Consider the following 25,137-nt stretch of genomic DNA (forward strand, 5'->3'; position numbering starts at 1 on the left):
TAAGGACTTCTTGCAGAGAGTAAGAAAATAAAAATAAAAGTAATAAAATTTGGAGCTGAAGAGAAAAAAAAAGGGATAATGGAAGAAAACAAATAGACCAGAGCATTATAGAAATAAGTTATTAAAATTAAAAGATAATCAAGTAATTAAATACTTTACCTCGAATGGCATATTCTATACATATAGAACAAAACTGGGAAGTATCCACAAATATCTTTTAACAAGAATTTCTAGTCTTTTCCCACCACAAATGGTTCGACCTTTCCAAATACACTCTTCATTTTTCTTCTAGCCAAAGTTACTGCACAACCTGGCTGTAGGGCAAGACTTCTGATTCTGCCCTAAATCATGGTGATGGTCCAGACTGATAGCACTAACAATGAGATGAGAAAGGTCAGCCTAGAGGAAGAATCTGTGTCTGGCCTCCCAGGCAGGCAGTCACAACACTTTCATAAAGGTGATATTTTCCTTCCCAGTCAGAGACACTATGAACGGCTTACATCTTTGAGGTTTCTAAAGAGCTTTCAAAACTATTTTCTATATTTTCAGTGGGACAAAAAGGGCAACCTTTCTCCTCAATCTGTTTTCAACAGAAATCACTAATTGGTTTGCCTTAACACTGTCCTTTGGTTCAGTGCTATTTATATGCTGCCTTGTTCCAGAAGAAACAGGGTAGCCTAAAATAAAAGTGTCATAAAAAAAAAGAAATAAATGTGGGGTTGTAAAATGTAAAATCAAAGATTAGGTGAAAATGCATAATAACCTACAAAATTGTTATGGATATGGCTATGACAACAAAATTAAAACCAAAGGATACACCCTTGATCATTGAGCTCAGAGGGCAGAGTAGATTAATAGCCCCATAAGCATTTCCATGTAATATGGAGTCAGTCTTTGGTGGGGGGCGGGAGGGGAGGTGGAAAAACCCTTGGAAATCTCTAAACACTGACAAGTAATAAGAAGAGCAAGATAGAGGACTTTTGGAAACATGGTTGAGTGAGAGACATCCCCAGATTTCTCCCCTTGAAACAACAATAAGCTGAACATCTAAAACTCAACAAAAAACATCCAAACTGCACTGCGTGGGATCTGCGCATAAGAGCTACCACAGGTCAGAACCCTGGGTGTAAGGTGGTGGACTGGGAGTAATAAAGAAGCTGCCTCTCAAAGCCTCCGGAGCTTCCTGCAGGAGGAGGGGGAGGGGAGAAGGAGCAGCGAGTTCCTGCGGCAAGTTCCCTGAACATTCCTGCTTGGGATAGCTGCAGCTGCAGGGCCCAGTCATCAGGGCAGAAAGCAGAGAAGCTGGACAGGACCACAGAGGAACAACAGCTGACTTTTGCCAGCTGAGGTTGCAAAACCAAGACTGAGCCGCAGCCCCAAATCCCCAATCTGGAGGGCCCCTCTCCCCATATCCTCTGAGATGGATCACTGCGGAGCCCCAGGGGAATCTGAGCAAATGCTGCCAAGACTGTCGCTGACATTGACAGGGACTGAAACTGAGGGTAGCAAGCATGATTAAATATCTACAAGAAAATTTAAAAAGCGTTATTAAGACTTTATATAAAGCAGGGATCCAAGAGGCTTAGACGCCACCTATTGGAAACCAAAAGAAAAGTGCCTTCTTTGCAACGGGCTAAAGAGAGACCTTTATATAATAAATCTCTCTGGAAAAATAGCAGAATACACTTCCATTAATGCTCAGGCAGAGAAATAGTCCATTAAACACCATGAACAACCAAAGTGACAAGGCATCTCAGAAAGAGAAAAATCTCCAGAAAATAAGCTTACAGACATGGAAATATGCAGCTTAAATGACAGAGAATTGAGGATGGTACTTCAGAAAAAACTCAGTGAGATCCAAGACAACTCAAATTAACAATTTCAGAAATTGAAAAACTAGATGAGCAGAGCAAGGAGATTGAAACCCTCAAAAAGGACCAAATAGAACTTCTGGAGATGAAGAACACACTGTAAGAGTTGAAAAATGAAACAGCAAGCTTGGGAAATAGAGTTGACTAAATGGAGGGAAGGATCAGTGATATCAAAGACAGAAATCTAGAAATAAATCAGAAGGAAGAAGAGAGAAACCAAAGAATGAAAAATAATGAAAGAGAAATTCAACACTAGCTGATACCATCAAGAGAGGAAACATAAGAATAATGGGCAATATCGAAGGCGAGGAAAAGGAGCAGGGACTAGAAAGCATTTTCACACAAATAGTGGACAAGAATTTCCCGAATCTAAGGAATGAACTGGAGCTTGGAATTCAAGAAGACAACAGAACACCCAATTATCTCAACCCAAAAAGCCCTTCACCAAGACACATTGTATTAAAATTATCAAAAATCAACAACAAAGAATTCTCAAGGCAGCCAGGGAGAAAAAATGGTAACTTATAAAGGTAAACCCATTAGATTATCCTTGAACTTCTCAGCGTAAACCTTACAAGCCAGAAAGGAATGGAATCAAATATTTAAACTATTAAGTGAAAGGAACTACCAGCTTAGAATAATGTATCCTTTAGATCTCCTTTAGATATGAAGGAGAAATTAAGACTTTTCCAGACATACAAAAATTGAGGGAATTCTCCACTATGAGGCCTGCACTATAGGAAATACTGAAAGGGGTCAGTTCACTTAAAACAAAATGATAAAAAAACAAAAACAAAAACATAATTCGGAGTACAGTGACTATCAGGCATATAGGAGCAAAGGAGTGCAACCCTTATTAAGAACTGGGCATTATAAGCTTAAATAATAAGAAGAGATAGTAATGAACGTTCAGCATACATAGGGACAAACTGAGATAACAATGACTGAAAAGGGGGAGATTCAAAGATCCACATTTGCAAAGGGGAATGGAGATAAGGCATGCACAAAAGAAAATGGACAACTGTATATAAATAACTATCCTTTACATATTCATAATGGTAACCACACGCAAAAGGTTTAGAACCATTGTATGTAACATAAAACAAGAAGGATCAGAGGGAAAACCCACAAAAGCCAACCAAAATAAAGAAAACAGAAGCACAAGGACAAGGAAGAAATGGCAACACCGAGCTACCAGAAAGCAAAAGATAAAATGGCTATAAGAAGACTTCATATTTCAATAATCACCCTAAATATAAATGGATTGAACTCACCAATAAAAAGTCACAGAGTTGCAGAATGGATTAAAAAACAAAATCCAACCATATGCTGCCTTCAGGAGACATGTCTCAGCTCCAAAGACAAATATAGATTCAAAGTGAAAGGGTGGAAAATGATATTTCAAGCAAATGGCATTCAGAGAAAAGCGAAAGTAGCGGTACTAATATCAGATGAAATAGACTTCAAAATAAAAAAGGTAAAAAAAGATACTGAGGGACATTTCATAATGATAAAGGGAATCATGCACCAAGAAGATATAACACTTATTAATATCTATGCTCCCAATCATGGAGCCCCGAAATATGTAAAGCAATTACTAACAGAACTAAAGGGAGAAATAGACCAAAACATTATCATAGTAGGGGACCTAAATACCCCACTGTTGGATAGGAACAGATTATCCAAACAGAAAATCAGTAAGGAAATAACAACCTTAAACGACACAGTAGACCAACTGGACATAATTGATATTTACAGAGCCTTCCATCCCAAAACAGCTGCTTATACACATTCTTCTCTAGTGCACATGGAACATTCTCAAGAATCGACCACATACTGGGACACAGATAGCTTCAACAAATATAAGAGGGTTGAAATAATAACAACCATATTCTCTGATCACAATGCTTTGAAACTAGAGATCAACTGCAGAAAGAAATCAGGAAGAACCACAAATACATGGATTTAAACAACATACTACCGAAGAATAATTGGGTCAAGAGAGACATAGAAACAAATGATAATGATAGTACAACATATGGAAACTTTTGGGACACTGCAAAAGCAGTCATAAGAGGAAAGTTTGTATCATTACAGGCCTATCTCCAAAAACAAGAACGAGCCCAAATAAACAACCTAACACTTCATCTTAAAAAACTAGAAAAGGAAGAACAAATGAAGCGTAAAGTCAGCAGAAGGAAAGAAATCATCAAAATTAGAGCAGAAATAAATGTAATTGAAAACAAACAAACAAACAAAAACAATAGAAAAAATAAATGCAACGAAGAGCTAGTTCTTTGAGAAGGTTAATAAAATTGACAAACCTCTGGCTAGACTCACTAAAAGAAAAAAGAGAAAGGACACAAATAAACAAAATCAGGGAAGAGAGGAAATTATGACTGACATCGCAGAGATAGAAAAGATCATACAAGAATACTATGAAAAAGTATATAACACCAAATTTAATAACCTAGAAGATATGGACCAGTACTTAGAAAAATACAACCTTTCTAAACTGAATCAAGAACTGGAAAATTTAAATAGCAGTAGGGAAATTGAAACAATCATCAAAAACCTACCAAAAAGTAGAAGTCCAGGACCAGATGACTTCACCAACGAATTCTATCAAACATTCAAAGAAGATTTAATACCTATTCTCCTCAAACTCTTCCAAAAAATCTAAGAGGAAGCAATACTTCCCAACTCATTTTACGAGGCCAATATTACCCTGATACCAAAACATGATAAAGGTAACACACACACACAAAAAAACTACAGAACAATTTCTCTCATGAACACAGATGCAAAAATACTAAATAAGATATTAGTGAACTGAATACAGCAACATATTAAAAAGTATACATCACAATCAAGTGGGCTTCATCCCAAAGATACAGGGATGGTTCAACATATGCAAATCAATTAATGTGATACACCACATAAACAAATTAAAAAATAAGAATCATATGATCATATCAATAGATGCAGAAAAAGCCTTTGACAAGATACAACATCCATTTATGATCAAAACACTTAACAAAATTAGTATAGAAGGAAAGTACCTAAACATAATAAAGGCCATCTATGACAAACCCTCAGCCAACATTATGCTTAATGTTGAAAAACTAAAAACCTTCCCTCTAAGATTAGGAATAAGGCAAGACTTTCCACTATCACCACTATTATTCAATATAACATTTGAGGTCCTAGTGAGTGCAATCAGACAAGAGAAAGATATAAAAGGCATCAAAATAGGAAACGAAGAAGTCAAAATGTCACTATTTGCAGATGACATGATTCTCTATATAGAAAACTCTAAAGACTCCACAAGAACACTACTGGAAACAGTAAGCAAATACAGTAGTCTCTGGATACAAAATCAATGTTCAAAAATCCATAGCTTTCCTATACTTTAATAATGAAGTGTCAGAAAAAGAAGTGGAAAAAATAATTCCTTTTGCAATTGCAATAAAAAGAATAAAACACGTAGGAATAAATTTAACAAAACAAGTGAAACACCTATGTAATGAAAACTATAAGACCTTATTAAAAAAAATCGAAGAAGATACAAAGAAATGGAAAGATATTCTTTGTTCTTGGAATGGAAGAATCAACATAGTTTAAATAGCCACATTACCTAAAGTATTATACAGATTTAATGCAATCCCTATTGAAATTTCATTGGCATTTTTAAAAGAAATGGAACAAAAAATCATCAGATTTGTATGGAAGCACAAAAGACCCCGAATTGTCAAAGTCATCCTGAGAAGAAAGAATGAGGCTGGAGGCATCACGCTGCCTGACTTCACATTACACTGCAAAGCAACAGTAATCAAAACAGCATGGTATTGGCAGCAAAACAAACACACGGATCAGTGGAACAGAATCAATTCCAGATGTAAACCCATATTTATATGGCAAATAATTTTCGATAAAGGAGCCCAAAACATACAGTGGAGAGAGGAAAGCCTCTTCAATAAATGGTGCTGGGAAAATTGGAAAGGCACCTGCAGAAGAATGAAACTAGACTGTTTTCTGTCACCACACACCAAAATTAACTCAAAATGGATTAAGAACCTAAATATAAGACCTGAAACAATAAAATGCATAGAAGAAAACACACGAACTAAACTCAAGGACCTTGGACTTAGAGAGGATTTTATGACTTTGACCTCAAAACCAGGGGAAGTAAAAGCTAAAATAAACGAATCGGCCTACATCAAACTAAAAAGCTTCTGCTCAGCAAAGGAAATCATCAGCAAGGTAAAGAGAGAACCATCCGAATGGGAAAATATATTTGCAAGCAACACCTCCGATAAGGGCCTAATGTCCCAAATATACAAAGATCTCATACAACTCAATAATAACAAAAAAACTAATGATCCAACCAAAAAATGGGCAGAGGACTTGAAAAGGCACTTCTCCTTAGGGACACACAGATGGCCAACAAATATATGAAAAGATGCTCAACATCACTAGCTATTAGGGAAATGCAAATTAAAACCACAATGAGATACCATTTCACACCTGTTAGAACTATAATCAACAGGACAAGTAATAACAAATTTTGGAGAGTATACGGAGATAAAGGAACCCTCATACGCTGCTGGTGGGACTGCAAATTGGTGCAGCCACTATGGAAAACAGTAAGGAATTCCTCAAAAATCTAAGAATTGATCTACCATATGATCTAGAAATTCCTCTACTGGGTATTTACCCCAAAGACTTGAAAACTCATATCCAAAAAGATATTTACACACCGATGTTCATAGCAGCATTATTTATAGTGGCCAAGACATGGAAGCAACTGAAATGTCCTATGATAGATGACTGGCTAAAGAAGCTGTGATCCATATATACGATGGAATATTACTCAGCCATAAGAAGAGACGAAATACTGCCGTTTGTGACAACATGTATGGACCCCGAGATAATCATGCTAAGCGAAATAAGCCAGACAGAAAAAGTTGAAAATCACATGATATCACTTATACGTGGAATATAAACCTAAAAGCAACATAAGAGCAGGACAAACAAACAGAGAGACTCATGGACATAGACTATAGGCTAGTGGTTGCTAGTGGGGTGGTGGAGGAGGGGTGAGGTAGACGGGGTAAAGGGGGTCAAATATAGATTTTAGGGGGAGGGTGAAGTGGGTAAAGGGGATCAAATATATGGTAGCTGAAGGAAACTAGACTTTGGGTGATAAACACACAGTAGAATATACAGATGTCAAATGATAATGTACACCTGAAAATTATATAATTGTATTAACCAGTGTTACCCAATAAACTTAATTAAAAATTGAACAAAAAAAAAAAAAAGAAGGGCAGGACAATCTGAAGGCATATTTCTAATATGATGGCTTATTTTGTGTGAGCGAAATTATCAAGGTGTAACATTCAACTTTTTTTTTCTTAACAAGGTAGATTGAATATGACTTTGGTAAGCAACATGATAGACGTGTTCATGGTGGTAAAACATTTTATGGAATTTGAAATATACCATGGAGAGAATACTCAGAAATTTTATTTTATATTCAGAAATACATTTAAATAGATTTCCGAATAAATTGCAAATAAAGTCTACAGCTGCGCTACCCTGAACAAGCCCGATTCTGTCTGATCTCAGAAGCTAAGCAGGGCCGGGCCTGGTTAGTACTTGGATGGGAGACCACCTAGGAAGACTGGGTGCTGTAGTGATTAAAAATAAATAAAATAAATAAGGGATTGTAAGCTGACAAGGTCCTTGCAATCTGTGAGGTCAACCGAGGGTTGCCTCACCTAAAAAAAAAAACCTGCAAATAAAGTTTAAGCATTTAAAATGAAAAAATTAGTTGTTTATAATACAAGAAGGGCAGCAATATGTAGACCTGTGGATGATTGTTAGATTTTGACAATTTAAAGCTTTTGAAGCATTAAATTTTTGATATTACCTAACGGCACAAGAAAATAGAGAGAAGGTAAATTTTATTTGTTTTCAAGTTGTTAATTTCTTAGTTATTAATAATTGACTAATGATCCTAGAGGACAATTTATGATATATGATTGCATGAGAGCACATATGTGAAAGTCCTTCATAAACTTTATACCAGCTGATGATGCTCATCATTGTCATGCTTTGACTCAACGTTACGTATTGTGCTTATTGTACAATTGGGCTATGACACCTGCAGCCATGCAAGGCAAGCATTATACATTGACATTCCTGTTCTTTGGTATTTGGGGGTAGGGTTACATAAAATGTAGGGGTAAACACTGAATATTTAGTTAGCAACACACAGAAATGGTTACTTAGTTCTTTTTTCCCAAGTCTGCTTCTCCCCAACATGTCTAGCTGATAAGGAACCAAGTTTATCACCTTGCCAGAAAATGACACATAGCAAAGGGAGGATCAGAGAAGTCCAAGGAGCAAATGAGCATAATCTTGCAAGGTTGGTCATGGCTTCTGCCCCAGTTCAGGCGTGCCCATTCATTTATTCACACCACATACTCAGCAAAGCTGTGGTTACACTTGACCTCCTCACACTAGAGATCTGGGATGACTCCTTTCCTTAGTACCTGACACTGTACATATTCAATAAATGCCGACAACTGAATGGGAACTTGTTCAGATTTTTTTTTGTTACTCTAAAGACCACTTATTTTAATCTGAAGGAGGATATAGGAGAATTGAAATTTCAGATTTTGCATAAGAGACAAAAATTTATTACATCTGTGTAAGACAAATTAGAGTCAGTTCAGTTTTCATTCCAATATTTCACCTATTATTTGAATAAGAATCATGCCAACTGTGAGCAAAACACAGGCAGTTTACTCATTGATTCAGTTTTCGGGGACATATTCATCTCCAGGCACTGCAGTAGGTGCTGGGGCTCCCTGTTGAATAACTCACAGTGCCTGATTCCTAGTGTATCCTGAATGAGTGAGTGAATAAATGAATGAATGAATGACCTGTGACTTGTGCATAGTAATGTTTCAGGGGAAGAGAAAGTTGTTGGCTTGAATCTTATTAGGATACAGGTCACAGAACCTATTGAAAGAGCTCACTGTTTGTGTCATAAACAGCAGAGCGACATAACCTTGCTCCTGTGTCCTGTGTGCAGTCTGGTGCAGAGGTTGCCCCAAGCACGTAAGATTCCATAATACAAGGCATAATGTGTTCTGCTGTAAATGTGAAAGAGGGGGCAGAATGAATGGGAGATGTGAAGATGTTATCCCCATAGCTGGCTAGGGGAAAATTACAGCCGGAACTCTTTCCCAGGAAGGAATTCAGAAACCAAATCCACTACAAAAGAAAGATGACTGTGTTGGTTAGTACCTCACTGTCCTTTCCTGTGTTGAAATGTTAGCATTTTCAGATATAATGGATCTTTTTTCCAGGTCATGAAGCACAGACAATGTGCTGGAGGCCTGGACAAAGTTGGCCCATCAGCAGGGCTTTACACTTAAAACAAAGATCTGAACTTTTCTGGCTGTTTGAATGGGACTTGAGGCATTAATACGCAGCAAAATGACTGACAAGTTTGGTTGTGGGGATTAGCTCTGTTGTATGGAAATGCCACGTTGGCATTCCTATACTAACATTCTGGATCTCTTAAAGTGTGAACGGTGGCTTCCACCTGACTCTCTAAAGAGATAATTTCCCTCAGTGTACTCTGTTAAAAGTGTACTTGGGGTACTACTAAAAAAATAAAAATAATTGGAAAAAAAGAAAAGGATCCCAATTAGGCATCAACATACTTTTTTTTCCTTAACAAGGAAAATGAAAGATAAAAAAAATTTGCTTTTTGTTGAGTTTACCATAAAGTAAAAAAGAAAAATGTCGAATATAAATATATTTATATATCGTTATAATATACATATCACTAAATATATATCACTAAATATATATCATTAAATATATATATCACTGAATATATGACTAAGGAGTGATTTAAGGTAAATTTTACCCATAGAATATTGTTTAACTTTATTAGCTAGAACTATTATACAATAAGGGTAAGGATCTAATTTTCCATAGTTTCTATTTTTTGCTTATTTCTGTAATTAATTAAAAAAAAATTAATGTTATCACTTTTCTGGTAAACCAGACTATCAAAAATACTACCCCAAGCCTTAGTATTTGTTGACTGAATACTTGCCTGATAAGAAAAACTAAAAAAGTTTTCTGAGAAGTTACTGCTTTCTAATCAAAGAAGTACAACTTAGGTGCTCATTTAGGACCCACTTTCTCTAATTCACCACCTTTATCAACAAGTGTGAGAAATAATGTGGTTTCCAAGAGCCCAGCAGATTGAAACAGCCCATGGAAGAGTGTGAAGGAGGAAGAAGAATAAGAAGGAACTCAGAGGCAGATAAGAAGTATAAATTAACCTCAGAAAGCAGAGCAACCTGGTTCTGCCTAGGGATGAGGTAAATGACCAACATATATTAATGGGCCTGAAGCAGCACTGACTTTCAGTGCAACATGTCAGAAAATGACACAGCCCTCAAGGAAAGGCTAAAATTGGGTTTTGTAGACTCAGTTTGAGAAGATAGGATAATCATTTGGAATATTTTCTCTTTAAAGGTATTGAAATAAAGTTTTGCTCATTTAAAGACTTTTAAAAGAGGAATTACAAGATAGTCCTTTCATTGACAATTGGCTCCGTTTGACATTAACAAAACCTGAAAGGAGCTTTTCTAAATGTTTTGTTTATATCCCAGAATTTAAATTTTTCTTATGACTGGGGAAGCTTTCCTTGTAATAATCCCTGAATCTCATAACATCTGCTTTATTCATGGTGTGGTTCAATAAAGTAGGTAAGTAAAAACTCAACTGTTTTGGCAGGTTTCAAGATACCCTGGGGAGATGCCAGTAATCCTGAAAAGCCAACTTGAGAGCATCAATAACAGATATAGCTTCTGTCAATCATTAATTATCCATTTTCCTACACCAGAATTTCTAAGCCTACAAATATAATGTAGGTCATACTCTTGAGTATTATTTCCAAATCTATACCATTTATAGCATTAATTCCTACAAGATATTGCTTGAAAGAGTTCTAAATTTAAGTATGTTTGAGATTGCAGCACACTGTAATCTCTGGAGATACACAATACACACTAACATATTAAAAAGGGTAAGTGCTGCAGCAAAGAAAGGTGTTTAGCTTTGTTTAAAGCAACATTTCCAAAACTAATTAAAAGTTTCTCTCTACTTTGTTTAGAGATCAGTAGCAACTATTAACATTTTGCAGATGATACCAAAGTGCCTATATTAGAATTTTTAGTCATTAAAACCAACTGAGGGGAATGGCCTCCATTTAGTTGTAATTACACCATTTTCTCTCAATAAAGTATATTTAATTACTCTGAAGAGTAACATACCACTGTGCAAATAGAACAATAAGATTTATAGCTATAAATAGAAGCAAAACCACTCTGTAAATATCTGGAAATTAGGAATGCAATGAATAACCATTTATCATCTCTATGACTAATGATATGTCCAACTGATGATCAATACACAGACATTGCATTCTTCCTACATGTCTATGACCTGGGTTGTGATTAGGAATTCATTTCTTGTTTGAGAATGCTCTGATTTCTCTAGTCACAAACAAACAATAACAGCTCACAGGGAGACAGAGTAAAATTATGACTTTATTCTTCCTTCATAACAAATAATCACACCCCTCTTTTTTTTGCTGAATGTTTATTTCTATAATAACACTTACGAGAAGAGGTCTTGTGAATCAGCAGCTATTTTCTATTGTACACAAAGGATCCCAGGTAATAGCCAAGGATTTTAGAGTTTGCATTTATCACAAAAGAAAATGAGGAGGTATAAAAAAAAGAAAATCTTAACATGGGGATGGGACATGGATTTCCTTTTCTGCTATAAGCCTGTGAGAGAGGCCACCTGAATGATCTTTCCCTTGTCCTAGGCTCTGAGGTGGAGTGCTAAAATCAAAAGTAAGAAGGGCAGGTGACCTCTGATAGTTTAAATTAGTGCCATCCCTTTGTTAAGTTTCAGGGAAGTAAATGCAGAAGAGTTTTGGGAGTTTCTGGAAGTTTAGGGAAGAAGCCTCCAGGCTAACACCGAGATGGGAATTTTAAATTTCGTCAACGGTGGATAATAATGATGCTTTTTAAAAGCTCAGAAACAGAACAGGAAAGGTAGGGAAATTCTGAGATAAATAAAGATTTGAATTGGAGTAGGACATACCCAAGTGTATGAGAACTGTACAAATTTATCTTGAAATTTACATTACTTTATAGTATAGTTTATTAAAGAAAGTGTAATTTTACTTAATACAATCAATCTTTGTTAGTCATTGATTCCACATTTTTGAATTTACCTACCCACAATAATTTATTTGTAACACCAAAATCAATACACATTCATGGACATGTGTGGAGTGGCAAAAGATTTGAGTTGTCTGATTTGCATGTTCCCAGCTGAGGTCAAATAAGGTGATGCTTTGCCTTCTTGTTTCAGCTCTCACACTGCAAATTTTCAAGGTCTATTTAGTGCCATGTTTCTCATAGTTTTGTTTTTCTGATGATTTCTTTGTTCAAAATGAACCCCAAACATTATACATAAAAGTGCTGCCTAGTGGTCCTGAGTACAAAAAGGCTGTGATGTGCCTTATGAAGAAATACATATGTTAGATAAGGTTCATTCAGGCATAAGTTATACTACTTTTGTATGTGAGTTCAATGTTAATGAATCAGCAATGTATATTAAATGTCTTTAAACACAAATGCACATAAAACAAGTTTATGTGTTGATCAGTTAGTGAAAATTTTATGAGCAAAAGGTTATAGGAACCCAACCCTGTATTTCCCTTAGGAGCAATAATCCTATATTTGCTAATTTAGTGTTTGTGGTGACTTTATAGAACAGAATTATTGCAAATGACAAGAATCAATTATTTAATTAAGTAATTAATATTTAAATAGAGGGGTAGAGAGAGTATTACTTCAGAGGATTGCAAACTAGCTGGTTTCAGACTAATACTCCCACCAAGAACAACTATAGTAATTGAACAAAATATACATAAAATTTTTAAAGATATTAGAAAGCTATAAGGCTACAAGGCCTTGTGGGGCCAAGATCCAGGAAAAAAAAGGAAGCCCATAGAAGTGAGCATAGCAATACTAAAAGAAACTAAAGAAGACCTAAATATATAGATTCATGTATTGGAAGATCCAATTTTGTGGAAATGTCAGGTCTCTCCAAATTGGTCTGTATTCAATATAATTGCAATTAATATGTCAGGGCTTCAAATAATCAAGGTTGAAGAAGAAGAGTCAATTTAGAGTATTTACACAAGCATGAATGAATAATTCTTATAAAGCTACAGTAATTAAGACATGTGATATTGACTCAAGGGTAGATAAATAGACCAATGAAACAGAATACAGAGTCCAGAAACCGACCTGTACATGTATTAACACAATATATGGACAAAGGAACACTTTGGAACAGTAGATAAAGGATAAATGGTGCTGTGTTAATTGAAAACTCATATAGAAAAAAAAAAACTATCCCTATCTCACATAATCAAATAACAATCCCAGTTAGATTATAGCTGCGTATGTGAAATAAAGCCTCTAGAAGGGAGTAAAGTATCTTCGTATCTTTGGGGTAGGCATTTCTTAGGACACAAATGTATGAACCACAAGCAAAAAGGATTAATTCATTGTAGTACTTTAAAATGTGAACTTCTGTTAATCAAAAAACTCTATTATAAGAATTAAAAGGCAAGTCACATAATGGAAGAAGGTATTTGTAATACACATAACTAATTAAGAATTTGTACTCATGATATATACAAACCCCTTAAAATCAATAACCCAGGTTCCATAGACCTCAAGGGAAAGCCAGTGGGGTAATGAAGGGCAAAAATTCCCGGGCAGCAAAACTGAGGGAAATAGGAAAGAAAGGTAGGAAAGAAGGAAATACAAATACCTAGATACTCATAGCTTTATAAGAAAACATAGCTGATTGCTCAGTTTCCAGATAGGACATAGAGAGATATCTAGCTCAGAAAAGTATATGGAGAGGAGGGAAAGAGTAGAATTTGTATGCTGATTTCCATCTAGCTCCCGTCTCTCATTGTTATAATAGGGCATTAACTTGTTTACATTTCCCCGTTAAGATATCTGACCTTTCCAGGTAGCCCCTAAGGAAACTCTAGAAAGGTGATGGGAAAACCAGACCTTCTATAGTCTGGTAGGGTTGTACTTTGGTACCAGAACTGTAGTAGCTCCAGACAGTATTCATGGAGAAGGCCGTGCTTATTCTGGCGATCCCTAGGCATCCTGTGGTGTTAGGAAAGGAGACAACAGCATTGGCAGGTTGGGTTGTAAATTGAGCAAGTAGCTCAGGGCCCAAAAGCTAGTGGGTAAAAGGAGTGAATTAACTGCAGGGGGCATATCGATTGGTCCTAATACACAGTCAAATGGAAGAGTTGGGAAAGGACTTGATAATGTTCTTTGAAGATATCTAAATAGCCAATAAACATATTGAATGTATTCAACCTCCTTCATCATCGGGAAAATGAAAATTAAAACCACAATGGAATACTGGTACATTCCCACCCTAACTGCTAAATGGAAAAAAGACTAACAATATGAAGTGTTGATGATGATGTGAGAATGAAGCTCCTAAATGCTGGGTGGAAAGTAAACTGCAACAATTTTGAGCATAAATTGATATAATAACTTGGACTTTTCTACTAATGTTGAATATATATGCATACATAGAAATGCATATGTTCATCAAAAGACATATAGATGGATGTGGATAGTATCATTATTCATAATAGCCCCAAACTGGAAACAACCCAAATTTTTATTAATCGTAGAATAGATAAATCAACTGTGGCTCACATTATGGAACACTATACAGCAATAAAAAAGAGCAAACAACTACTACTACAGGCAACAACATGGGTGATTCTCACCAAAATAATGTTAAGCAAAATAAGTCATATGAAAAGAATACATGATAGCATTTATGTAAAGTTTTAAAAATAAGTAAAAGTAAACGTGGATTTGGAAGTCAGGATATGGTTTTCTTCGGGAAGGAGGGTATGGATAGTGATTGGAAAGGGGCAAGAGTAGGCTTTTAGGGTGCTGTCTGGACCTGGTTGGTAGTTACAGGGGTGTGTTCACTTTGTGTCAATGTATTGAGCAATATAATTTTGGTTTGTGTGCTTTTCTATTTATTGTACTTTAACTTAAATATTTTAAAAAATAAAAAAACTTGATAAAATTATAATATAAATAGAAAAATATGTCATAGAAACTGAATCTTGGTTATTGCCTTATTACTTTCTACTCACTCTTTAGCCTCTAGAAATCAAGATTCTGCTATAACATATAACTGAAATTGCTAAGGTATGAATAATACATAAGAGTACTTACTAAAGGCCAGGTAAGCAGTTTGCATACAGTCACTACTTCTGTCATACAAGTCCTAAGAGGTAGTTACTAGTATTATCTGAGCTCTTAATCACTATGGATCACTGCCAAATGTAATAGATGGCTTTCAGTGCAAATATGTCCATCACTTTGCTGTAGCAATGGAAACAGATGGCACTCCCTTCCTTAAAGTGCTCATATCTTGACTTCTATTACATTAGTTCTTCTCTAAAGTGTGTATTAGGAATAATAGTAGTCTTGTTGAATGTTAATGAGGTATACTATGTCTGAGAATTGGTCTGTGATCCACATTTTGAGAAATTTCTGGATTATATAACTTGAACAATTTTCCATTCCAAAGGACTGATGAGATGGGGACTTTTCAAGGAAGAAATAAATTATGCAGCATTTCTCGAACTTATTTGAGAAAAATCCCACCATATTATAACAAACCAGAAGAGTACAGATGCTTCTGGACTTATGATGGGGCTACGTCCCAATAAACCCATTATAAACTGAAAATATCCTAAGTCAAAACTGCATTTAATTACACCTAACCTACCAAATAACATAGCATAGCTTAGCCTAGCCTACCTTAAATCTGCTTGGAATACTTACATTAGCCTACAGTTGGGCAAAATTGTCTAACACAATAAATAAAATGCAGAGAACTATACCTCACTGCTGCTGACCAGCATTATCGTATCACATATCACTAGCCCAGGAGAGAACAAAATTCAAAATTTAAAGTGTGATTTCTACTGAATAGGGTATTGCTTTTGCACCATCATAAAATTAAAAAATTGTAAGTTAAACCATTATAAGTACGGAACCATCTATAATGTCCTACAGAACATGCTTTGAGAACCATTTTATTAGATCATTTACTCTTGTTTTTCTTCAACTTTTTAAGTTATTCTTTCTTTTTTAGCTCTCCCTTATCTCGTTCTATACTCCCTTCTTATGTAATGTCATATAAAATCATATCTCAATTATCATCTAAAATTTGATGACACCAAAATCCTTACCTTGAACCTAGATCTCTGTTCCAAATCCCTTATCTGTAGATTCAGCTATTTAATTGAAAAGTTTTTGTTTCCAGTTAGATGCTTCAAAGGCATCTCTAATTTGATAGGTTTAAACATAAATTCGTGGGGTTCTACTACAACCTCATCTATATTCTCTATTGAGTCCACCTGTGATTAAAACAGACACTTGGATGCCAACAGTCTCACCTCTGTTATTTACTTTCCCACTCATTATCTAACAGTCACCTACTCCTATGGATTCTAATTTATAAATATATTTTGAACCTGTTTTCTCTTCATCTTAGTTCATACAATTGTCTTAGTTCATGCTTTCATCTCTTCTTGCAGCATTACAGCAATATCCTCCTAACAAACTTCATCATATCCCATCATCCCTTCTTATTTGCCTCCCTAGAATTAACTGATCCTGCATACCCCTCACTGTCCCTTCTCTACCTTCTAGCTATGGCTAGCTTAAATTATCACTGGTTGAGCAATCACAGATGGGGAGTGAGGTATAGTAATAAAGAAGATGGTTTTGACTTAGGCAACAGAATAATGAATAACCAAAGAGAAGAATAAGAGTGGAACCAGAATAATCATAGTGGATTCCTCCATGATTGTCTTAATCAGTAGCTGATGTGAGTAGCTGATCTCTGTGGCCAGTGTAAGTAGGAAAAGTTAAGAATATATGTTCTAGAGTTTAAACAGTTTCTCAAGGTTAAAATTCCAGAATAAAGCACGCTTTCATGGATAAAATATTATGTTGGAAAAAATCACTGTGATACTTGATAAACATTAAAAAGAGGAATTTTAATGGGTCCTTAAATAGCTGTCTTACAGTCTTGATTAAGTGAAGTAACCTTAAACAGTGAGAACAAATTAGAATTTCTTCATCTTGTTTCTCAGAGAGTATAGACAGCAGGTTAAGGAGAGAGGAGAGAGAGTGGTGGCACCGTAAATTTGAAAACGGGTTCAGGACGCATATCTGAAAATCAATGAAAGTATTTAGAAAGCACTGCGAAGTGAAAGGAGCAGTGGCTAGGAAGCCAAAGCGAATGTGGACATTGCCCCTAATAAGTGTTTGAGAGAGCAGACTTGAAAAAGAATGCCTAGAAAAAACAATAATGGGAAGAAGAAAACTAAAATGTATTATGCTCCATCTCTGCAGCAGTCACCATTGTGCAAAGTGCCTTAGATTTGCCCCTGTCTCTCTTTGTCTATTTCTCTCTCCCTCTCCCTTCTGCCGTCTCTCAGTATGTCTCTTTTTCATTTTTACAGTTATTGAGATACAATTTATATTCATAAATGAACATATTTGAAATATAAGATTGTATGAGTTCTAACATGTATATACAAGCATGAAATCATAGCCATAATTACAATAACATACATTTACACCATCCACAAAAGTTTCCCTCTTTCCTTGCATAATTCATCCCCTTCCAGGCAACCACTTTGATATATAGGTATCCGATCTATGAAATGGGTTCCTGGAAATTAAAATCTAACTAGGCAACCTATAAATGTAGTGTAGACTTATGTTCACCTTCTCTAGTGGTAAAATTGCCAAATCCAAAATAAAATGGTAGAAACAGCAATTTTTTAAAAATTTGTGATAAGTCGTCTTTCATAATATTTGATTTTGTTTTCCAGAGCTCTGTGCTTTTGACATGATTCAGAGATATAAACTCTGAATTTCACCTGTACACAGAAGTATCCCACTGGTCTTATTGGTTCACTCAGAAATGGTTTACTATACTCTCCAAGTCTCTAGGGGTCAAAAGTCAGTGCTCTAATCAGTGTAGAGGATAGTGACCTCTTCTTCACTGCAGTGCTGAAGATCATTGTTCCCCTAGGTTTCACACTTTTCACATTACCTCCACTACTGAGCATGATTTAGAGGGAGATAGTAAATAGACAAAAAGGTCAGGTTCACATACATCTGTTTACAAAGTTCAAGTTCAAAGTAAGAGAGAAAAAATAGCCTCTGCTAAAGTTCTCATGAATTTCTATAGCCAGAAAAAACAAAAATAACCAATGATTACAATCAATGATTTCAGTGAATGAAGGCCTAACTTGGTGTTCATTTGCCCATCAACCAAGAGATATTTTTGTATTAATGGGCTCAAAAGAAAAGGCTCTCCTCAGGTTTGACTAAACTGTCCTTTGACAATATTGTTAGTTTTCTCTAATCTGGCCCATCAAGCCCAATAGGGAGCTTAGGTAAAGAAAACTGACATAACAGGAAAAGATATGTATTGTAAGTGATAAATTATTCCATGGTCGGCATTTGGTGATTACTCAAAAACGGTATAAGGACCACATGTCTTTTTTGCATTTCATCTCTAGTACTTGTTATGAGAGAATTCGATTCTTGTTAATAAGAATTCAATAAACCATTTGTGGGATAAAAGCCTTTCTTCTCCATGTCTATAATCTTTTTGAAGGCAACAATTGTGTCGTTTATATCACAAAGTTTGTGTGCTTTGCACATAGTAGGTGCTTAATAAAATCTTTTCATCATTTAGTGAGGTTAGTGTTTTGAAGTCTGTTAGTTTTCTGCTGTAATAATAAAATAGAAATAATGAAAATAATGAAATGTGGTAATAGATTAGAAACAAGAAATGAAGGGAAATGACAGATCATTTTAAAATGTCAGTAATTTCGACATTTTAAAGTCTTCTCGTCTACAGCCATGCCACCCTGAACACGCCCGATCCCATCTGATCTTGGAAGCTAAGCAGGGTTGGGCCTGATTAGTACTTGGATGGGAGACCACCTCGGAAGACCAGGTGCTGTAGGTATAAAAAATGAAAAATAAAAAATAAATAAATAAAGTCTTCTCTATCACATTTCTAGCCAGAACTCTAACATGGAGCTAAAACAGCTGATTTTGGCTGCTCTGTATTTTCCTAAAACTACATACTCATGATTATTTTTAAAAAGTGATGAATTATACCATAAAAAGGGAAAAAATTCCTCAAGATTAAGATGAAAAAACATGAAATCCCAACTCTGAATAATCAGACATCTACCCACGTTATTTCATAAATAAGAGAAAATATTAACATTCCCAAATTTGGAAGATATAATGTCAGAAAAAGATACACATACTTCAACTTGAATAAATATGAAATGTTTACTATAATATCTGTATTTCTCGTTACATCCTGAATTGATGAAAATTGTGCTATAAAACAATATTAGGGATTCATTTTTAGCAGACTCTTCAAATACGGTTGTACACTTGTAATTCAATATTTCTACTTAGTATGGCCAGAGAATTATTGCCAAGCAAGCATAGGTCATTTTCCTTCAATGTCTATGTTTCTCTTTTACTCTAAATTACCTTTTCTTAGTCCTTCTAAAATGTGTGATTGCATCCCATAGTCATTTTTCGTTAATAAGTAGATTCATTTCTCTCATGCCTGTGTCCTCTTCATTCTTTGCCTATTTATTCTATTCTTCACTGAACAAATGATTCTACTTGTCTACACAAGCTGTTCTCATCTCTCCTAGTTTTATCACAGTTCTCATTTAAAATTGTTTTCCACAGTAAATTTTATAATCTGCTTCTTTATTCTCTACTGTCTTTAGATGAAAAGGTAACGAGATTTAAAATGGAATGTTTTCTGCCTCAGTTTTACTGAGGTCTAAATGTTGAATTATAAATAATTGCTAACTCCTTTCACACTATAGAGAAAAATGCTAGCTCATCCATGTGCAGTTTGCAAGGAAGCGAGCTCCAAATTAGTACTGTCAGCAATTAGCCAGGCCTCCTATTCTCACAATCTATATAGGAGGTCAAAGAGTCCAAGAGGCAGGATATTTTGGGAGAAGGTGTTGAGGTGCTATGAGAATTTCCCACTGGGAAAAGAAGTTTGCTTTTCCCTTAGCCAAATGTTTGATCCAAGTGGGTCAATAAGCAACCCACTAAGAGTATGATAAGTGTCTCTTGGAGGGAAGGCTGCACAGAGTGTGACCGTATTTCTAGCACTAGTGGGGCAAAGGTCTCCATGTTTCTCTTTTGTTCTCAGGTTCTTCTATCTTGCTTTCTTTGATGAAGCAAGCTGCCGTGTTGCGAGCTGCCATATGGAGAGGTCCACATGGCGGGGAACTAAGAGCGGCCTTTGTGCAATAGTCAGCATGGAACTGAATGTTGCCAACAACCACATGAAACAGCTTGGAAGAGGATCCTTTCCCAATAGAGCTATAAGATGAGACAGTAGCTCCAGCCAATACTTTAATTGCAGTCTTATGAGAGACTCTGAACCAAAGGATCTAGCTAAGTTCCTGAACCACAGAAAGCATGAGATAATACATGTTGTTCTAAGTTTGGGATAATTTGTTATGTAGTCAGAGATAACTAATACACCTGGGAACCAAATCTGAACCCCATGAATGGGAGTTAGCCTGAGGATGTCTTAAAGGGATCTCTTAGCAGAGGAATTCCTGGAGTGGCGAGTGAAAGCTCCCCAGGAGAGGGACGACCAGTAGGACAAGATAACAAAGGGGGATCTTAAGTAGGCAGCCAGGAGAGGAAAGACATTGCATGAATCAAGTGAATTGGAGATCTCGGGGAGCTGGGGTGGAGAGTGTGTAGAATTTCTAAGGAAATAGCATAAGTGTCCATGAACAAAAGTTTGTATTGACCAAGCATTATACCAGAGTTGCTAAATTGCGACTATATCATCATGTAACACCGTAGTCTTCTGGGCTGGACATTAAAGGGGATAGAAGTAGCAGCTCAGGGACCAGAGAGTAAGGCAATCTAAGAAGAAAGAATCAGTCAGCCATGCCACTTTCCTACCGGTTTCTAGTAGGCCTGAGCTACGTGGGAAAAATGTTTTCTCAGAATGAGCTTGTACTTTTCGTATTTGACCAGACAAGACTGGAATTATTTCTTATTTGCTTAGAGTGGATCCTTAAGTGCTTGAAAGTGATCACAGGACTATGAAATGATTGGTGAAGATATGGATACTGCCTGACACTTTGTCCGGGGGCGGGGGACTAGCAGATACATGAAGTGAGTTTACGAAAGGGTGTCTCAACCTCAAAACTGTTGACATTTGGGGCAGAAGAATTCTTTGTTATGCGTATGGGTGGGGGAGGATAGCCTGTGCATTATGGGACATTTAGCGGTATCCCTGTCCTCTATCCACCAGATGTCATTAGCAGCATATCCTCAGTTGTGATAACCAAGAATGTTTCCAGACATTGCCAAATGTCCCCTGAGATGGAGTGCAGAATGACCCTTGGTTAATGCTTAAAAACCTAGGCACCTTTCCCTTTGCAGTAAGTACAGTCTTTCATGGTCAATTCTCGGCAAAAGAGATTTAATTCTAAATAGATACCACTTCTTCAGTATCCTGTCTTCAACCATACACACACGTCTCTATAGATTATGTTATTAAGGTTTGACCTGGGCAATCAAATATATTAAGCCTCAAAAAGAAGTTCAATTGGTGTGCTGATTGCAAGGTTCTGTAAATTACTGAAAAATTATAGAATAGCACACTTAAAATGAATTAATTTTATTTTGTGTAAATTATACTTCAATAAAGCTGTTAAAAAAAAGGAATTTAAATAGCAGGAAGTCAGTCTTTACATTTTTGTATTTCCACAGGTCTTCTGCAGGTACTCTCTGCTGCTATTTGAAGATACATAAAACACTTCTTTGATTACTGTGCTTTTAAAAAAAAATTTCTACTAAATCACTGCATTCAGAATTTATTACAATTCCTTTAACTTAGCTTTTGGCTAAACCCTCACACACTGATACTCCACTGGTGGGAAAATTTCATTTTGAAAAATTGGAAAGGGAAACGGCTTGCTCATTTTTATTTGATTTCAGTTATTGTTGTGCGGCTAAGTGGTCTCAGGCTTGTTTTCTTTCCATGTATTAAGCTTGGATTTCCAAAGAGGTGATTTTTCCAAAAGGAGATTTTGCAGGTAACCAGCGTGTTATATAGAATGTAATTTGGGGGCCTGAGGAAAGTGAAAAGAGACTCTGTAAACATATTCCACAAAAGCTCCCCTGCAACAGTTAATGGATCCACTTATCAAAAATGATGCCCACCAACAGTGAAAGTGATTGGTCTTCCTGACTTTGGATTTCTAAAAGGAGTGACCTCTTGGGCCTACTATAAACTGTGGTGCCTGTCCAGGGACAATTAACTAGAGCCTATAAATTGCATGGTGTTTAATTTCTTTAACAATTTGGGCAAACTAGTTAATGAAATAAGAGCCTAGAAAACCTGAAGGTAAATGTTACTTAAGATAACTGTGTTTTCATTTTCATGGCATTTTATACTTTTCAATACACGTTCATATTTACTATGGCAATTTTGCAAATTTTGTCCTATTTTAAGATGATGAAAGGGATACAAAGATAAATGAAATTCATCAGGATTACATCAGGACAATACTAGCCAGGATTAGAGCATTTGCTTCCTAGCCGGCTTCTGGGTTTTCTTAAAAACCTTTACTTTTTTTTCTGATAGCAAATTAATTCATGTTAATTACAGAAAAATATAAAAAAATATAGAAAGTAAAGAGAAGAAAATAATAAGTAACTCACCATCATCTGTCAGTGATGAGAATTGAGTCACTTTTGCCAAAAAATGGCTACAAAGTAGTGTAGGTAGTACAAAAGGAAAGGATGCCTAAGTTTCTAAGGGTCATATATCAGAAAATCTTTTTCAGTTAGCACATGTATATGTATATAAGGTCTTCTTGCCAGATGTCAAATGCATTTTTCAAGAACTTCCTTTAGGCAAGATCATAGAGAGCCAGTGAGTTATTTTCAAATTTCTCCACTCAATTCTTATAAACAGCCTATTGATTAAGCTGGACTCAGTGATGTACAAGCTCAGAAATAATTTTAGCTTTTTACTACTTTCTTTTAAACCAGTGGTTCTCAATTGAGGGTGATTTTGGCTTCCAGAGACATTTGTAAATGTCTGGAGACATTTTTGGTTGTCACATCTGGGGAAAACGGTGCTGTGGCATTCAGTGTATAAGGTCAGGGATGCTACTAAACATCCTCCAATGCACAGGACAGTCTCCCACATACACAACGAAGAATTACATGGCCCAAAACATTAACAGTACTGACAGTGTTAAAGGAGATGACCACTGCTGACATTTTGTTGCATGTCCATCGGTATCTTTTATCTTTCTTAATTCTCTCTTTCCTTGTTCCTTCCAAAATTATATTCACGTTGCTCATCCACTGTCATATCTGTATTTCTATCTATAATTATATCATGAATATTCCTCATGATTCTTCAAAACATGACATTTAATGCTGCACAATACTTTATCATGTGATTTATTCCTTACTGATGATTATCAGTTATATTTCCAGTAGTTCCATATTGTAATTAATGTTGGTATGAACATTCTTGACCAGAAATCTATTTCCCATCCTCTAATGATTTCCTAGAAGTGCAATTACTGAGGCAAACTAAATGAATGTTTTTAAAGCTCTTCCTCTTGTTGCCAAAATATTTTCTCAATTAACTGTCTCTCCAGCAATACATTAGAGTACTCATCAGGCTGTGCTGTCTCTACCACATCTTGTTGAGTTAAAATTGGACATACTAACCCTAGCAGTTATATCTCATAGCTCTAATGTGATTTATAGGGTACTAAACATTTTTTCAATAAATGATCACATCATTGTGAATAACCATTCTCTCAGCTGACTAATGTGAGGTAGAAAGTTCAGGTATTATTACTCACTCTACCCCAAAAACTCATGTAAGGAACTCTTATTTGAAAGAAGTGATTTCTTCAAGTTCACACAAATTAAAAAATATATTTAAAAAATGAAGAAGGCTAAAGCAAGACCAGAAACCTACCTTTATTCTGTTCTCTTGTCATTGAACCATAGTGCCTCATTATTATTGAAATAATGCAATTGCCATTTCATAATGTGAATTATTTGAACATGGATAAGGATTTTGGCCTACATATTCTCCAATACTTGGCTAACGTTTTCCCTACCTGCCCCTTTCCAGCAGATGGTGCTGTTTTTCCAACATTTAAATCTGCTACACAGAAAATGATAACTTTTGATTAATTTTCACTTAAAAATGTTCAATAAAGTCTACTTTGCACATTGGTATTATTGAAATTGCCTACTGGCCCAAAATTGAACCTGAAAATGAGACAGCATACTTCAGACACAAAACCAGTTTTTGCACAATACTAATGGGAACAAAGTGTTTTCCAAAGTACTGAGGGTAATAAATGATGAGACACTACCCAACAGCAATAATGTATTAAACCAGATCTTTTCCCTAGAGATGCTGAGGTAAATGTTTTGGGGAGGCTCTAAGAGTCACAGGTAGGTTTTAAAAACGGTAATTATATAAAGATTGTGAGTCATTATACAGATTCTTTATTTTTTTCTATGGTAGATAGCAAAGAAAAAAATGTTAGTATAATATAAACTAGTTGGCCAGGGTATCATTAGTGACTGGTTTTCCAAAATTAATGTTAAGATGAAAAAACACAATATCTCTTTTTCGGCCAGCTCAATGGTGATAAATTTCTTATTGTCAGTGCAGGTTAGAAGTTCTCTTAAACACAATAAGGACTTGGAGAAGAAGAGCACCTTTCCTTGGTTCAGAAATTGCTCACAATGTAGAAACGAAGTCAAATTTCTCTGGACACAGTGTCAGTTTAGATGAGGGTTCAGTTTCAAAAAGAAATCTTATGATCCAATCACAATGAAGAAAGAAAAAGTGTGCTTGAAAAACAAAACACCTAAACAAAAAAACCCTTTAAAATCAATCTATAATCTGCATA

At 35.7% G+C, this 25,137-nt stretch overlaps 1 non-coding gene and 1 pseudogene across 1 annotated transcript; both read left to right on the top strand.

Annotated features, from left to right (window-relative positions):
- Positions 1-7,454: 7,454 nt before the first annotated feature.
- Positions 7,455-7,573, top strand: LOC120597160 (uncharacterized; annotated as a pseudogene).
- Positions 7,574-19,005: 11,432 nt separating this feature from the next.
- On the top strand, positions 19,006-19,124 carry LOC120590155 (5S ribosomal RNA). The gene has a single exon (XR_005649650.1). It is a non-coding gene; the product is annotated as a 5S ribosomal RNA (ribosomal RNA).
- Positions 19,125-25,137: the final 6,013 nt, after the last annotated feature.

This window comes from Pteropus medius, unplaced genomic scaffold, assembly GCF_902729225.1.
Source record: "Pteropus medius unplaced genomic scaffold, Ma_sr-lr_union100, whole genome shotgun sequence".
Taxonomy (NCBI): domain Eukaryota; kingdom Metazoa; phylum Chordata; class Mammalia; order Chiroptera; family Pteropodidae; genus Pteropus; species Pteropus medius.